Consider the following 17301-nt stretch of genomic DNA (forward strand, 5'->3'; position numbering starts at 1 on the left):
AACCACATTCACGTGCATACACACACGCTAACGTATACACATGTATGCATACATACGCGCACACGTACGCACTCATGGGCAACGTCACTTCCCCTTTGAGGGAAATCCACACATGCACAAAAGACCACTGGAAACAACTATAAAAGCAAGAGCAATAAGCTGCTTCCTCCGTTTTCAACTCGCCTTCTGAGCTAAGTGGTCTACAAACCATTTTGCCCTTTTGGGGCGCACGTGACTGCGCGCCTCATGCCACTTGCTACTATGTGGGCAAAGAGCTAACAAACAGTATGTACACTTTATACGCTTTCTATCTCCATAACCTGGATTGACTTTCTTTCTCTCTCTCTAACTACAACTTGTGCCAGAGAACACCTCCGCGTAGCTGACCTGCTAACATAGTGCACAGCTTAATCAATATCAACCCTCTCTCTCTTTTTCTTTCTACATGCCGGATGGCCATTTCTTGTTCCACTACATTACTCACTCCTCTGTCCACGCGCGAACAAACAATGATGACCTGAACGTGAGATGAACATGCATTTCCTTTTCTTTCTATACCACCAGTCCCGCAACAAACGATGGTGACACCCGAACGTGGACATGATGAACACGTGTTATACCTAAAACATTCATTTTTCAACAGAAAATAAACGACACGTTTATTTCATTCAGCAACTGAATTTTTGTTTCCTTCATTCCATTCGTTTCATTATTTTCTTTTGTAATGGGATTAGGATTTATATATTCTAGTCCTCTACAGAGGCGACTGCCACAGTGGATGAGAGACTACGAAATATGATCTTCAGATTCAGGGGGCGTGTAATCAGAAGCTAAGAAAAACAGAAGTCTTACCGTGGGTGTGGAGCGAGTGAGTTCAGGCCGAGAAAAGAAAAAACAAAGATGGCGACCAGCATTTTATTATGTGTGTTCTCGCAAAATCTTGTGTGCGCGTGAAGCTGGAAACTACAAAACGAGCTTCATTTTTCAATGCTGGAGAGATTCCAGATCTGGCAAGAGAGTAGGTGCAACGAACGGGAGTGGAGATTCTACTTTCTCGGATTTATTCCCTTTTGTATGTTTGAGGTGACCCCCCCCCCTCCTCGGGAGTTTAAGGACCGTGCCCCCTTTTTTTAAAGATAGTATTTTCACTAGTTTATTTATATTTATTCAAACGCTTAACCAAATAAACTTGAAAATAACATCTCGAAACATTTTTCATGAATTTGTTTTGAAAGTTATTAAAGCAAATAGTTTCTGGCCTATTTCATTAAGAAAGCGCCGGGAAAACAGCAAACAAATTGTGATTTGCCAGCATTTGTAAGCTCGGGTTCTTTTCAAATTGTTACCGGTGTTAAAGTGTTGACATCACACTCACATTCCACCGCAATGATAAATAACGAAATTTGAACTTTACCACATTTCCTTTTACTCGTTATTAATGAACAGAGGTTCTTTTTTACTCACGGAACGTATCAATGTTTTACACCGCTTTACAACGACTTTCTTTATCTGTCCGTGAAATGTTTTCTTTAAATACTTCCACTATTTAATTTTGATTTTAATCATTTATTGTTTAATGAATTGGACACGAAAAGGTAGAAATTCTGTCAAATTGACAAAACTTTATTTTGTTTTCATCAGAAAACAAAACAAACAAATAAAACATCCATTTTTTTTTCTCTTTTTCACTTGATTTTCACATTCAACTTCCTTCAATGAAAGGTAAGATTTTTTCCCACTTTTTCTTATGGATTGATGGCATTATATATATATATATATATATATATATATATATATATATATATATATATATATATATATATATATATATATGGTGCTTCTACAATTTATCGCCGAAACTGGAGACGCCATTTTATTTCGCACACCTGTCGTCCAAATCCAAGAGAGTAATCAGAGTAAATATTACCTTACGCTACAACAGAACACCAACCACTCTAATGTTTTTATTTTTTTATTAATTTTTTTTTTTTAGGGGTATTCGAGGTTGCTGACAACAAATCTGATAATCAAACTCTCCGCAAATTTACCGTTTGCATGGTATGAGCCCCTGGGCCTTGGGACTATTTCGTGCCATTTCAATGCTTTCGGTCGGGTAGTGTTTTTCTTATATGATACGTAGCGAAGTGTCATCAGATCGCGTAGGAATCTTTAAGCGGCCATTTGAAATAAGAAAGTTTTCCAAAAATAAAAAAAAGGTGGTTCATTTTTTTTTTTTTTTTTTTTTTTGTCTTGCATAGTTTTTAATGCTTTTTAATCGATCTAAAAAGATTTCACGAGCGGTTTACAAAAACATAAGCACCAAACATTGCTTTTCGTTCTTTTTTGCCCCCCCCTCCCCTCCTGAATGTAAACAGAATTATTAGGTGTGTCAGAATTTTGGGGGAATTTTTCACCCCCCCTCCATTTTGAAATGTCTATTAAAATGAAAATAATTTTCTCACCTCAAATTGAAGATAAAAGATCAATAAATAAAATAAGCTAATTTAAAACAACAAAAAAGAACAGTTATTTGCAAATTTACCTGTAAAGTTCAAAGTTTTAAACCTTTTTTTAAAAAAAAACATGCGAAACCTTATAATTTTGTTATATTGCACAGAAAGTTTCGTTTAATTATGACAATTATTTCTATTTCATTCAATGTTTTTCCTTTTTTTTTTAGATCTTAAAAAAAAAAAAAAATGCACTCCATAAAGAAGAAATAAAATATATTAAATCAAAATCTCACGTATTTCTTTAAGAGAATAAAAAAAGAAAAATCAAAAATCGCTTGACTGTTTTTTTTTTTTATCGACAAAAACTGAGAAGTGAAATGGTACTATTTTCAACTATGGTGACCAATATTTACTAACTTTTATTTACAGCAAGCAATAGAAAGAGACATTAATTTTGTCGCTTACAGGCCACCATAGTTCACAACTCTAAGAAAGGGAAACGGTTATCTCCCTTTTTTTCCATTTGTGACGAGCTGAAGTTGCGGTATTTTTTTAATACTCGCTTAAAAAAAGTATTTTAATTGAAAAGGACATTGAATATAAAATATAAATATGGATAAATTCTTAAAAATGAAGACTGGAAGTACCCATTGAATAGTATTTTTTATAGGTAAGTGATTTTTTGGAATTTATATATATATTTTATTGAAGGAAGTTAAAATTTGTTGATTTTCTTTAAATCTTTTTTAAAGAAAACCGATTTTAAAAAAACAAATATTGCATAATTTGCTATTAAACCTGTTATTTTTTTAAAAATTGGTCTTTGCTCCTTAATTGAAAAAAAATTAGGGTTTGAATTACATTTTTAAGTCGTTATAAGCTTCGAAAGATAGGAGGTCGAATTATTCAATTTTTTATCACGCATTTTTAATGGCGTTTTCTGACACTGCTACAGAATTATCCACTTTTTTTTTTTTTAAATTTTCTTATTTCAAATGGTCGCTTAAAGATTTCTATGTGACATAAGACACTCCACTACACCCGTTCACACACGAATGTATCATGTAAGAAAAACACTACTGAAGGCGTTGAAATGGCATAATACTCGGTCCAGGGGCTAATACAATGCAAATGGTAAATTTGTGGCAGGTTTGATTATCAGATTCGTTGTCAGCGACTTCGAATACCCCTAAATAAACAGATTAGAGTGGATGTTGTAGAGTAAGGTAACATTTACCGAAATCAGTATTTTAAACTATGACTGAAGTTAGAAATAAATAACAAAAAAATTAAACTAGATATTAATTACTTCTGGAAAGAACTATCCAAAAAAAAAGTTAATAAAGAAAGTGAAAGAGAACATATATCTGTAATTGTTTAGTTTGGAAATGTTTTGATTTAATTAATGAAAACGGGAAAATTTTTCATGAAACACACACACACACACACACACACACATATATATATATATATATATATATATATATATATATATATATATATATATATTATTAAAAACAGAAAATGAAAATGACCTATTCATAATTGTCTACACTGGACGAGCGCCATTTGAAAATCAAAACATTTACTGTATAAAAATTTATCAAGATATAATTGTAAAAACATTTATTAGGTACGGGCAAAAATGGTGGACAAAGATACGGGTGACCTAGTTTTGAAAGCCGATTTATCATAATTTTTGTTTGTAGGTTTCCGACTACATTTTGATTGTATTTGAAAGATTAGAGACTAAAGTTAATTTCCTAAAGAAAAAAAATATTTGTATACGTGACAAAAAAAGTTATGAAAAATGTTATCATGGCGAGCTAACTAATTCAGCTAAATTTTTAAATAAATTCATTGTAAAAATCCTTTAAAAGATAAATATTAGTTTTCTGGATCTATTTAAAAAATAATTAGTAAAGTTCTAAGATATTGAATTAAATAAAAAAAAACCTTGTTTGTGCAAAAAATAACTTTATTAGTCCTCAAAAACAAGTAATTCTACCGTTCGCTAAAAATGCAACAAATAAAAGTTTGTAAACATGATTATACGAAAGCCCAAAATTACAGCCAATCAAAACGCTGTTTCAAAATGAAGTCATGATAGTAAAAGGAGGTAGGGGTGTCAGATTTCTTTTTTCCCCAGACGTGCATCCGTACATTCCTATTCTGAACGTTTATATAAATTTTTATCATTTTTTAATTGAATTATTTTTATGTTCCTGTTTTTAAATTAATTTTTTTTTAATTATTGTTCGAGATTATATAAAAATTATGTTGGCTGAAAGTTTCACATTCTTGTGAGCAAGGAAATTATAAAAATCTTGCATACAAAAACTATGCGAAATCTGTAATTTAAAAAAAAAAAGAAATATTTTTGCTATTATAATTTTTTTGTGTGAAAATATTAAATAAACAATGCTTAATTCAATGGTAATATCGGTAGTTCAAGAAATTCATGTTTCTTCAAGTTATATCGAATTCATTAATACAGACTTTAGGGTCTTTTTTCGTAATGTTTCTGTAAAATTTATTTTATTTTGTTTATTGTTACAAATTACGATGCTTTATTTATATAAAAAAGGCAAAAATAAATTCTTGTGTTTTTTACTTGCTACTGAAAACCATAACTTTAGTAAAGGTATTTTTTGTTTAAACAAAATAATACATTTCCACTAAGATTTAAATAAAAATAATTAGTTAATTATATTCCGCGATCATTATTTGATAAATACTGAAAATTTCATTAAAATTGGTTAATTTCCTGATTTTTAGTGATTTTTTAAGTAAAGGGAGGGGTTTGTACATTTTGAGCATCGGCATTCATTTTGCCTATACCTAACATTTATTGAAAAGTTTGTGTAAGAAAATATAATTTTAATCAAACAGTTTAGAAGCACATAACTTCTGCAAATCTCATTCCCTATCGCAGATGGTTACATTTCCAACCCATTTCCCAGACCAGCAAGAACAACATGCATCACTTCTTGATCTGTTTCTGACCACAGTTCCCGATGACTGTGTAACTAATGCCCACAGCCCACTTGAGAACGCCGATCATGCAGTGGTAATGGTTGAAATAGCCCTAAACTTTAGAGCCAAAGCCGAAGAGCCACTGCTCAAAACAACGAGATATTATAAAAAGGCTGACTGGGAGCCATCAGGGATCTCATCAAGGACACGCCATGGAAAATATCTTTTCGCTTCCTGCTGAACATTGCACAAATGAGGCCACTGAATGGTTCAAAACGGCAATTGAAGCACATGTTCCCACGCGCAAATTTTATAAGAAGCCTTAAAACACTAGAAATAGATTGTATCATGAACAATGATTATTAATTAAACACTAAGTATTGTACTTAATAAAAGTGTTCCTGGGCAGCAAAAAAAAAAAGTCAACTGACTATAACATGGTTGCTTTCAAGACTAATGTAAACAAGTTCCTGTTAAGCCGTCCTTCTAAATAAACAAATTGTTGCAATATTTTTGGATATAATAGGGTAAATATTTATTTTTGTTTAAAATACAAAATTTTAAAAGAAACATTTGGCACAAGGCCAAAAAATGGGAGGAGGGGAGACAGTCTTCACAAACTATTGCTAACTAAGTTAACCTAGCTAGTTCCATCTTTCACTCTACTCTCATCACAATACCGCATTCATACGATACATCCATCAGCATATACATCCTTCATAGATCATCATAAAAACAACATACCATGAGTAACCTACTTAAAACTCATATTTGAAAATGCAATGAAGGGGATAGAGGCATAAAAATTTTATTTACAACATGAAATACTATTTACAATCTTCCTATAAAGACCCCCCCATTACTGAACTATACCAGATTCGCTAATTTGTCAGTCAAAAGAGTGATGCGGACCCAAACCCTTTGTTACAATGACCTCTTATGCAAATTCCAAAAGGGAACCCACATCCCTGGCAAATCAAGCAATCTGTCACCTAATTGAGGAGGGGAATGGGGCATATAATAGGGTATGATTACAGAAAGTTGGAAGGTTCTACTTATTGACACTCGTGATAGCAACTGACCAATCAAATGGAGCCACGTTCTGCGAGCAACCAATCAGAAACCAGTTGTTCCATAAAAATATTGAATCTTTCAGTATTCCTGCACATGATTTTTTTCAGGTCCAACATGAGAAGAAATTTGGTTTCTGTCTGCAGACTTTTACAATCTAACACCTGTACAGATCAGCTACCCAATAGAAAACCCGATTCTTTGTCTTCATCTTGGCTTTTACAATTCAAAGCTTCTCTGACTGACGACTGCCATTTTGTTTGGAACAAGATTTTTTCTTTCATTCTGAAACGAAAAATGACTTTCAATTCAAATCAAATTATACTGAATATCAAGTTCAACCATTACAGATCATCACGATGTTGTTTTACTTGCCACTTGACACTCATTAAACTTAATTGACCTTTGAACCTTGAAAAGCAATGATCCCCTCCGATAAAAAAAACACCTGGTGGTTCAGAAATAAGTAATCATTTTTCATTTGATCTCTACTATTATATGAAAGGAATTTGTCTGTTTGTTCCTTATGGACTCCAAAACGGCTGGGCTTATTGTTTATAGAAATTTCACACAAATGTACCTTATGTGTCTGGGAGTGTTCTTAGATTGATTTTATACCACAATGCCTCTGATAATTATCAAAAATCGATAATTCCAAAAAAAAAAATTAAAGATGGAACAATTCGATTTTGACAAAAGGCACTACTTTTATACAGTCTAACATCACAAGTGCATTTGAAAAATTTTATCACTGCACAAACAAATGTGTCCGGCATATAAAATCAACAGTAGGTTTTTTGATATGACAGGGGTGTGTTCGAAATGAATGTTTCTGTTTAAATTACAATTGAACCATAAAAAACACCTATATGTAAAACTGGCCCTCTACTAAATTCTAAAATAATTGTTTTTATTTTTAACATCAAAATTTTCAGTTTTTTACATATAATCGCCTACAAAAAGTAGAATCTCATTTTTATTTTGGAATAAATTTCACATATGGTGTGAGACAACTTGATCCCAGTTCCTTTGCAAATTTCACTTTTATCACATTTTTCACATTTACATTCCACAAAAACTTCCATACCCAATTATTTTCTATATCATACTATATAAACCAGCAAGCATGATTTTTACATATCTATTAAATCTTATATCTTTATGCCTGTATTTTTTTTACATAGCTATTAAATATTATACTTTATGCCTGTTTTTTTTTTACATGTTAAATGTTATCATACATTATGCCCAGAGTTTTGATATTTACTAGTACCGGAAACATGTACAAAGTGAAAAATACAAGAAACTGATCAGTTAATTAGACAGCTTATCTCGGTGTCACTTTTTTTAGCTTGGTTGAAAAAGCAGTTATTTTATAAAAGCTACACTAAACAAAATTGTTAGATGAAAGTAGATCCTATCTTTTAAAAATTAAAATTCCTATTTGCATGGGCTTTATATTCCCCCTTTAAACCGAATTTGTTGATGTAAAAAAAAAGTATTGACAAGTTAAGATTTGGATTATTTGAGCTACTGTTCTCATCTTTAATGCTATTCACACAATGTTTTAGTTGATGTAACTTCTAACCTTCTTCAAAGTCTGGAATCTGTACAGAATTTCAAACAGAACCTTTATTTCATCCATGGGAGGATCATGCTGTTGTTCCATCAGCCATGATTGGGTAGTGTTTTTTAGTGTTACCCACACTGGTGATTAATGTAAATTTTACCAAGTACATTATCCATGACGCCATGAAAGGGTCCATGGTGTAGGGGATAAAGTACTTGATTACATTAACTGAAACATTGTCCATGTCAAAAGACGACCCTGGTGTCTTACTCTGCCCTTGTTGGGAGTCATTGTAAATAGAAACCTCAGAGTTGAGCAAGATACACCAAAAGAAGGTTGGAGGTAATATCGACCAAAATGTAGTGCTAATAACATTCAGGGTGAGAACAGTAGGAGTACATATTTATGATTACAGATTTGATTTTTAATATTGTTCTATTTTTGTTATTGTTTTGATTAATATTAAAAAAGATAACTTCTATAAATTGATTAGCAAATCTCCTGAAAAGATGAAAACAACTTTGAATAATAAAAAAAAAATCATGGATTTCTTTCTTTTTCTTACAGATTCTTTCTTAGAAAGATCTTCTAAAAAGTGAAAACAGGTAAGTCATGAAAAACTAAATTTGTTTAAATGAGACAAAGAAAAGGTGCAGAGTTAACAGCATAATTCTATGTATTCTATAAAATTCACAATTCCCATGTCAGTTGTAGGGTTAATGAATTCTGGAAACAGGCCGTTATCCAAGGTATTGCCATCCATTATGAAAGTGTAATATTTACTGAGACAGTTTAAGGGTTGTTGAAAAACTTTTTTTGTAAGTGGACCTCTCCATGGCCCTCTGTAATATTAAGATGGCCTAAGCATTAAAATCATGTAACCTACTGATGTCATTGTCGTTGGTCCTGTGAATCTGGTCACATGTTCCAAAAACAACCGGAAGTATATAAATTCTAATGATGAAACCGTTTGGGGGGATTTAGCAGAGAAGCCAACAAAAAAAAAAAAAAAAAGAGATCAATATAACAAATGAATGTTACCAAAAGAAAGATAAGTTACTTTTCTACCTACCTGGAATAAGTTTTGTGTATTTTAATGGAATCTAAAGCTTTTATCCGGTTTGAAAAAGAAATTGTGCCGAGCTGTTAATGTAAACAGGCAGATTGAAACAGTATGTACGGGCAAAAATAACTGAAAAAAAAACGCACCCGCTATACTTTTTAAAGAGGCTTATCAAATCATTTTGTTAGTTTACATCTAAATTTGGATTGTGTTTTAAAAGAAACAAATCTATATTCATGTGTTAAAAAAATTACAGTGAAAAATGTTCATATGTGAAAAGAAAGTATTGAAATCTTAAAATCTGTAAAATTTAAGCTAAAATGTTACCTTTTTAATAACATGAAATAGTTTTTGCAATTATTTTATTTTTAGGGGTAACAATATTGCATCAATATGCTTTAGAGGACCCAATGAAGACTCACAATTAAAAATTTGATTTCTAGGAGTATTCAGGACTGGTATGGACGAATATCACAGTTAAATTTGCCACCGACAAGTATTTTTTATGACATTAAGACCTTCATTATCCAATGCATTTCCTATTGTTTTCTTAACATGGGAGTAGGTGTTTTGTATTGTCTTGTTTGGAGCATATGTCAAGTGTCTTATGTATCAAGAAAAAATTGTGGCCATTTTAAAGTATTAGATAAAACATGGGAATATGAAGGTTGTAATATTATAAAAATTACTTTAATTCATTCATACCACACCTGAATAACTCTAAAAAGTAACCTTTTAAAGGTAAGTCTCCATTTGTATCCTCTATGACACATTTATGAAATATTGAATTAACTGCTTAATTTTATGGTAATATCGTTAGTTTGAAAAAATTGATTTTTCTTCAATTTATAATATTATTAATACAGACATTAGGTTTTTTTTTTGTAATGTTCCTGAAAATTTTTTTTCCAATTATTACAATCTATGATGCTTTATTTTCATGAAAAACAAAATTGAATTCATGCGTTTTTTTAGTATTTAACTAGTAAAGGTGTTTTTTGTTTACACAAAATAATAGGTTTCCAGTGATATTGATTGATATTTTGTGATCATTACTTAATAAATACTGAAAATTTCATTGAAATTGGTTGATTTCCTGACAAATATTGTTGGTCATTTTGATTAAAAAAACTATATTGTTCGTTTTGATTTTAAAAATATTTATTATTTAATTTTACATTGATTGTTTCATACTTATTTATTGGCTAAATTCATATTTCATGTTTCATTTCAAACTACCCATCAACAAAATCCATCTCTTATATACCTGCTTAGTATTGGTTGACAAACGGTAATCAAGTGCTAGAAAATCAGTCTTGAATAAATGTTTAATTCTAAGACCTAAAACAACAAACACTAATGTGAAAACCCTGACACAAATAAATACATCATCTATCATTCTCACAATGATCCTAGTCATCTCGTCCAGATGAAGTTGCTATCTTATGACATCTAGATGCATTCAATGCATCTAGATGTCATAAGATCTGCTTTCATCTCCACAGTTGCAGGATAAGCTCGATTTTATTACTGTTAATATGAAAACTGCTATATTTGGCAAGAAACCTGCTCAACAGAAAACAAAATCTCATCTTTTTCTTGTATGTACTCTTTCGCTCAATTTTTCGCAATATCTGTTGGATTCACCTATAAAATTATGATATTTTAAAAACATTCCAATAAAGATACAAGTCTACATCCCCAAAATTCACTCACTATTCGAAAATAACTTATACATAAAAAAGATTAACAATGGAAACCATACATTATACAAGTTAGAACTATTGAAAATATCACATAGTTTCACACATGCCAACTGAAGAACAAATTATATTAAGTAATGTTATCTGCATAAATATACCAAAATTATATTAACTCATCTAAAACCTAAGAATTTCTAATTAAACTTTTACTTTAATCTACTAATTAGATTGTTCACATTCAACGTCTCATGGTTGTTTTTGTTTTATGACATAATAAGAATTTAACTCGGTTGTTTCAATATAATAATCTTGAGTGATTTTTTAATATATCCTGTTAGATTTTCTAGAATTAAATCTGTCTAGAAATTGTGAGATTAATCCAATAACAAGAATAATAATAACAACAATAACAATTTGGCAGGGGCTTACTTGGCCTTTGGGCCGAGATCACAGTATAGTATCTGTTCTTCAGATGCTGCACTTCAGTTTCGTGTTCTCAGTCAGTGGAGTGGTGTCTAACTCTATCCTGGAGGCGTTGGAAATAATAACAATAGGATAGTCTTGAGTGATTTTCTAATAATGAAATCTATCTAGAAATTGTGAGTTTAATTCAATGACAACAACAATAATAACAACAACAACAACAACAACAACAACAATCTGAAAATTAATTAGCCAATCAGATTTATACCTTTTTTTATAGTTCATTGCAAATAATTGTATGATGCTCAACATCATAAAATGTTATCAATAATGTAACCCTAAGCAATTGAAACTGATATTTTAAACGTGGCCTTCTGTTGAAAATGCAAATCCCAAAACTAAGAATTCACTCGAACATAAACATATTAATTATCAAAATCCTACAACTACAGCAATGTTTTGTTACTAATAGAGCATAATTAAAAATATAATAATCATGAAAAGTTACAAATATTGAAAACAAGATGCAAATAATTGCAACTAAAGGACAAAATACATAATGTTCGTATAAAATCATATTCAATTAAAACTTTTACTTTATTCAACTAAGTAGATTTGATTTACATATCTCTTAACCGACTCGATTATTTCACTATTAAAATCTTTTGTGGTTTATTTTAATACTCTAGTTAGGTTTTCTGAAGGGAATTCTACCAAGAAATTGTAAGTTTAATCCAACAATAATAATGAAAATTAATGCATATGTTTGCATGAAAGTATAGACAATAAAACCTAAATATTATTCATTTTTACTTACAGATGTTCCGGATAGAAAGCATCTGGTGGATTTGGATTTATTGTCATTAGAAAGACAAAATTTCTATATATTAAACTAAAACGAACATATTGTGAAAAAGATTTCATCTGGGTTGTATTATGAAACAAAATAGTTAGAACATTTCCATGTGCTGAATGTGATATCATTTTTAGTGCATCATTTTTAAAACAAACTTTAATCCAAATATAAATTGTTTTAAAGTTCAATTTTGAGTAATATACGATGGGAGAAACTGAAAAGAATTTGATTGAATTAATATGTTGCATGTAGACGTTTCTTTTCAGAGCAGGTAAATTGTTGATTTAAATTATTCAACTTTATTATGGCTTCTGAACTTTCAACTTTAAATTAAATTTGTTTGGCCTTTGCTGTAATAATATAAAATTTAAAATGATATTTCAAGAATCGATTAAGAAATGATATAAATGTGTTATATATATATATATCTTCTTTTTGATTGAATATCTCTTGAACTTGAATGGCGAATATGAACCATTCATATGGGATCACTTAATTCATTATTTAAAAGTGGCCCGAAACAAGAAATAGCAATGTAAGGTTACAGTGTAGAGAAATTATATTCTTTCAAAGTTTGTGCCTAATCTTCTACACAACATATAAAAGACCAAACTTAAGATGATAAAATGTGTTGAAATAAGCTCAAAGTTCAGAAATATATTCAAGTAAAAACTGACAAAAAGCCACTGTCAATAAGAAATGATCTAAACTGTTATATGTTTTTCATTGAATATCTTATAAAACTAATTCGGTGAATGTGACCTCCATAAGATAAAAGAGAAACCAAATAAATCATTGAATTTTAATCTATAGCAAAAAGCTTGAATATTTTTAGTGAAAAATAAGAATATTCTAAAAAGTAATTTACCATTTAAAAAGTGCCTTGAAAACAAGATAAAGCAATGCAAAATCACACCGAAGAGAAGTCACCTTTCAAAGTATGTGATTTATCTTTTATTCCTAACTCAAATTCGACACAAGACATGAAAAACGGAACTGACGTGTCTAAAGTTCCACAAAATATTCAAATACACACTGTAGATGAGCCATTTTATTGCAAAGTGTGTGGTACTTCTTTTTCTGATCAATCATGTTTTGTTGAACACATGCGAACACATGCAAAAGAAAAACCACACTTCTGTAATGTATGTGGATATTCTTGTACTACAAAATCAAACTTAGTGTCACATATACGAAAACATACAGGAGAAAAACCATATTCTTGTGAAGTGTGTGGTTCTTCTTTTACTACGAGAGCAAAATTAGCAGCACATATTCGAACACACACTGGCGAAAAACCATATTCTTGTACATTATGTAAATATTCGTGTAGTCAGAAATCAAACTTAGCCTCACATATGCGAAGACATACTGGAGAAAAACCATATTCTTGTGAAGTGTGTGGAGCTTCCTTTGCTGAGAGGACAGATTTTGTTGAACATATGCACAAACATACAGGAGGAAAGCCAAATTATTGTAAAGTATGTGGATATTCTTCAGCTCGGAAATCAAGTCTAGTTATACATATGCGAACACACACAGGAGAAAAACCATATTCTTGTGAAATGTGTGATTCTTCTTTTACTCAGAAATCGGAATTAGTTACACATACTCGAAAACACACTGGGGAAAAGCCATATTCTTGTAAAGTATGTGATTACTCCTGTAGTCAGAAATCAAATTTAACTGTACATATTCGAAAACATTCTCGAGAAAAGACATATTCTTGTGAAGTGTGTAGCTCTGCTTTTTCTGAGAGAACACGTCTTGTTGAACACATGTACAAACATACAGGACAAACGCTATATTCATGTGAAGTGTGTGGATATTCATGTGCTCAGAAATCAACTTTAGCAATACACAAGCGAACACACACTGGAGAGAAGCCATATTCTTGTGAAGTGTGTGGATATTCATGTACTCAAAAATCAAGTTTAATCACACATATGCGAACACATACTGGAGAAAAACCATATTCTTGTGAAATGTGTAGTTCCTGTTTTGCTCAAAAATCAAATTTACTTGTACATATGCGTTCACATATGCCATAAGAGAACTAGAATGCCCGTAAGACACGATCCTCAAGTGTCTAAGGTCTTTCTGTAAAGGGGATTATTAGAACAACCTGGCATAGGAATACTTTTTTCCTAGAAGTAAACCCTGACCAAATTGTTAAAAATCACAGTATGCGCAGCAAAAATAAGATTACCTCGAAGTAATGATGCATCTCTAAGTGATGTTGCTTTAAGCTGAATACTCCATCAGACTAGATGAATTCTTGATCTGATTTTAGTAAGACCAAGAGACTAAATAGAGAGATATACTAAAACATATTAAAATAGTCAACTGGGGAGGAGGAAATTATATTCTCAACTTTGATACTACCTCAGTGTTTGAGAGATAAAATACTTTAATTGAAAATTCGAATATCTATGTGACATGATATAGAGTTAAAGTGTTAGGCACCACTTGATTTCTCATAACTTCGACTGAAGGAAAATGGAGTAAAAAAATGTCTTGGAAATATCTGTCATGTTTTTCTATATGTCAAATTTAATTGTAAATATGTAAACGCAAAAGACAAAAGAGTTTGTCTTCTAAACCGTTAGGAAAGTCACATTTGAGAACGTAATTCTTTATAAAAACAGAAAAGCAATTATAATATATTATTACATATGAATTATGAATATATGCTTCATGTTTGCAACACAGGTTTTCTTGTGAATTCTTTTTTTTTCTATTTTGATGAATAGTGAATAAAGTTGTTGCGGGACTAAAAATAAATAAAAAAAATAGTAATAATAGTGATAAGAATCAAGTGTAAAAAGGAGTTGAAACAAGCAAAGATGACTGAGACGAATGGATAAATTATTTACAAAATTTATTTTTTAAAAATTGTAAATGAATGAAAAGAGAAGATAAGAAAGTTTCTTCTTAACTGAAAGTCTCTACCTGCGACTGAGGTGATTGAATGAAAAGATGTAGAAAAATGAAAGTTCTTGGTTAGAAATAACCATTCTTTTTACAAAGAATTAAACAATATAAAAAGTCCACCGCTTACTTAGTGGAGAGAGAGAAAAGGGTAATAAAAAGTCCATTAGGGTTGCAAGTCCGTATACACGTGGAGGAATTGTTGGGTGCGCATGTGTTTAATGTCCAAACGCAGACGGGTCGATGTTGATGTTTACGCCATGGTGCTCAAAGGTCGACTCTCGTTTAAGCACAAAAATGCCCTTTTTATACCTCTCCGACCGCCTCCAGAGAACATTAGCTTCTGCTGATATTTTGACGTTTTGGAAATTTGTAAAAGAAATTATATTCTAAATTTTTTCATTGGCTGGTTGTGTCACGTGACCTGCTTTCAACTACGTATGCCAAAAATAGGTTCTTTTCACTTTTGTTGTTTTGGGAAAAGTGTGTGGGCGTATTAGAATTTGAGCCGTTGCTGAGAGAATGTTTTTCCTCAAGATGGGAAAATGGAATGAATAATATTTCATTATTTGTGCGCGAGTGTGTGTGTGTGTCCATACGTGTGTGAGTGACTGTACAAATACTCCCCCCAGACTGAAAAAAAGATATAAAACTTTTTTCTCTTTTTCTTAATATGTCAAAATATGTTTAAGCTTCCTGTAGTTAAGGAAGGGTGTAAGAAAATGGGCGGCAAAACATAAGCTACGATGTGAGTGCACCATGACAAAGTATTCAGATCCTGCAGATAGCAGCTATAGACAATGGACTATTCGTCTAATGACTATAACAGCATTTGACACGTTAAACAATTATATTTAAGTTAACCATCCTAGTTTATCTTCATATTAAGGAACATATAGACACAGACATTATTATTACATATATAGATCTGGATATATATATATATATATATAGAGAGAGAGAGAGAGAGAGAGAGAGAGAAAGAGAGGGGAAGAAAGAGCTACAGACACTAGGCACTACATACCCCAACATGTCATTCACTTTATTCTTTTATTGAAAATGACAAATTCATTGTAGCACTGATCGAAAAACTTGTTTTCTACCGATGAGAAAATTACAATGCATAATTTTTTCTTTCAGTTTTCATTCATAATATAAATTTCGTTATTCATACGAAAACCTAAACTTCAGAAAAGCAATATTCTTATGTTTCTGATTTTTTTTTAGATGAGTATTAATTAATTGGATTATTAGGATTACAGCTCTCATCTTGAGTGCTATTTTCACACCGTCAGTCGATGTAATCTCCGATCTTTTTCATGTGTATCTTGTTGAACCTGGGTATCTTTCTGTTGGATGCGGAAATCTGCACAGAATTTCAAACGGAAGCTTTATTTTAATATATATATATATTATATATATATATATATATATATATATATATATATATATATATATATATATATATATATAGTAATCTGTAGTGATAAGAGTAATAACTGGTGATGTATATAAATAAGTCGTAAGATTGTAAATCTAACAACAAAAATGGGTTTAAGGCTATCAAAATTCATACCTGAATTGTCTGCAATGACCCGTGACATAGTTGATGAAGTACTTGGTAAGTACAGTTATTAGTTACACTCTTCTGGAGTTTATCAATCCTCAGTGTGGACAACAGTCAAAATGCAATGGAAAAGTTGAATTCCTACTTAGTTATGCCTTATGAAACAAGAGCATGCTACCTGCATGGATTAATAAAAGATTAAAAATTCCATGTAAATTCTTGAGTTCAAGAAAAAAAAAATACTGAGTCTAACAAGGTATACCTGAAAATAATTCTCAAGATAAGTAGTCCAAATAATACACAAAACTGTAAATTGCTGCCAGAAAACATTGTACTGTAGCAAAAGCAGTAGATTAATAGAATGTCACCAAAAGGATGACATGTTCTCTGCCACAGCACCTGTAAATATGCTCTATCGGTACTGCATACAGCTAAAAGGACTCAATGAAACATCAGCACCAGCACGCAATCAACAGCAGACTGTCTTCAAAATGGGTGACCAAATGTTGGTAAAGGCTCCATATGGACGATGTACCATGAAATATAGAGCAAGTCGTGTAATTAGAGTTACCAGTGTACAGAACATATTGATTGACGAAATGCCACTACATACAAATGTCTTCAGAGGATGTGAGTGAGAGATTTGTAACAAATGGAGAGAGACCACGTGAAGAGGCACCAAGCATAA

At 31.2% G+C, this 17301-nt stretch overlaps 1 long non-coding RNA gene across 1 annotated transcript; it reads left to right on the top strand.

Annotated features, from left to right (window-relative positions):
• Positions 1-1467: 1467 nt before the first annotated feature.
• On the top strand, positions 1468-16020 carry LOC145270050 (uncharacterized). Its single transcript, XR_013865296.1, has 3 exons — positions 1468-1722; positions 8638-8675; positions 12079-16020. It is a non-coding gene; the product is annotated as an uncharacterized LOC145270050 (long non-coding RNA).
• Positions 16021-17301: the final 1281 nt, after the last annotated feature.

This window comes from Euprymna scolopes, chromosome 4, assembly GCF_053919585.1.
Source record: "Euprymna scolopes isolate OS-2025 chromosome 4, ASM5391958v1, whole genome shotgun sequence".
NCBI lineage: Eukaryota > Metazoa > Mollusca > Cephalopoda > Sepiida > Sepiolidae > Euprymna > Euprymna scolopes.